Here is a 1,512-nt window from a genome sequence, read left to right as displayed (position 1 = left end):
CTTTTAGACCACTCTAGTAAGATGAAACTACCGAATTTCGACTACACGTTTCTTCGTGACAATACAGAATTATTACTTAATGTGGTTTGGTTGGAGTTTCCCTGTGTAATAATCTTGGGAGTTCCCCATAGAGATTCAACGGTTCACAACAGACAAGTCAGTCTGCATATGCTGGTGCCTCGCGAATGGAATTTGCCACTATTAAGTAAGAATGACAGCCATTTCATTTTTCTTTAATTTTACTGGGTTTTTGGTGGAAAGAACGCAGTCATTACATAGTAAGTTTAATGAAGCTAATTAAAGCAAACGTACACAGCCATTTCATGCATATACCAATTTATAAACGTCAGTATTTGATATGTCAGAGATTTATGTCCGCCTCTTGTAGGTTACGTGCTATTAAACTGTTAATTTCTAGATTGTTCTGGGTCTAATAGTATTCCTTGGAAAGGAAATCTGCATTTTTGCAAGCTTTTTCCACAGTTTATTTTGGTGCGGAGCACATGTAGAATTTCCCAATATGACCTGATTCCTATCTCCATAGTCTCTGGATGTTCACTTCATGTGGGAGTGTTTGTCACTTCGATCATAGAGGAGCGCTGGAACACGCGTGTCTCCCCCACACTGGAACGGGCAACTGATGTCCCATGTCTCCTAGGCAGATTGTTGAGACTGTAGCACGGTTTTGTTGGAATGGTACGCTGGATTCAAACGTATGTAGACTACACCTGCTTTCCGTACTACGATATTCGTCACTGATGTTCCCATTGCTGGTATGCATCTTTTCTTAAAACGTTAAGTATGCCATAAAATGGAAGCTGTATAAATAGCGAATTCCCTTCTTTGATGTTGCCTTTTACTAACCATCTACTGCTTTGTTGTGCCGAATAGCGGTGTGCCCCTTTTAAGAACATTAAAAGCACTCCGTCTTCAGGCCACAAGTGGCCCTTCGGGACCATCCGACCGCCATGTCAGCCCTCAGCTGAGGATGCGGATAGGAGGGGAGTGTGGTAAGCACACCGCTCTCCCGGTCGTTATGATGGTTTTCTGTGACCGGAACCGCTACTATTCGGTCGAGTAGCTCCTCAACTGACGTGGTGCTGAGTGCACCACGAAAAATGGCAACAGCGCATGGCGGCCCGGATGGTCACCCATCCAAGTGACGGCCACGCCCGACAGCGCTTAACTTCCGGTGATCTGACGGGAACCGGTGTATCCACTGCGGCAAGGCCGTTGCCCTTTTAAGAACATTAGATGAACGATTTTATTTTCCTTCCTGACTTTCATTATTAATGTCACCTCATCGCAAACAATGCTGTTATCCGGTTTCTGCTTCCAAACCACTGCTCCAAAGCGCTTTGCTAGTTCCGAACATAACTACAGCACAGACACTACTTAGTTGTGATAATGATTTTTTCGCTATCTTTAATGATGGGCAATAATATGAACAACTAACTCCCTTTGGATCCTTTAGTAAATAGAACCTAGTCATCCGCTTTTCAGCAACCTAAT

The 1,512-nt window shown here is 43.7% G+C and overlaps 1 pseudogene; it reads right to left on the bottom strand.

Moving 5' to 3' along the window:
* Positions 1-1,119: 1,119 nt before the first annotated feature.
* Positions 1,120-1,238, bottom strand: LOC124597008 (annotated as a pseudogene).
* Between the last annotated feature and the right edge of the window lie 274 nt (positions 1,239-1,512).

The sequence above is a fragment of the Schistocerca americana genome, chromosome 2, assembly GCF_021461395.2.
Source record: "Schistocerca americana isolate TAMUIC-IGC-003095 chromosome 2, iqSchAmer2.1, whole genome shotgun sequence".
Classification (NCBI taxonomy): domain Eukaryota; kingdom Metazoa; phylum Arthropoda; class Insecta; order Orthoptera; family Acrididae; genus Schistocerca; species Schistocerca americana.
Note: the sequence above shows the minus strand (reverse complement) of the source record. Positions and strands in the feature narration are given on the sequence as shown.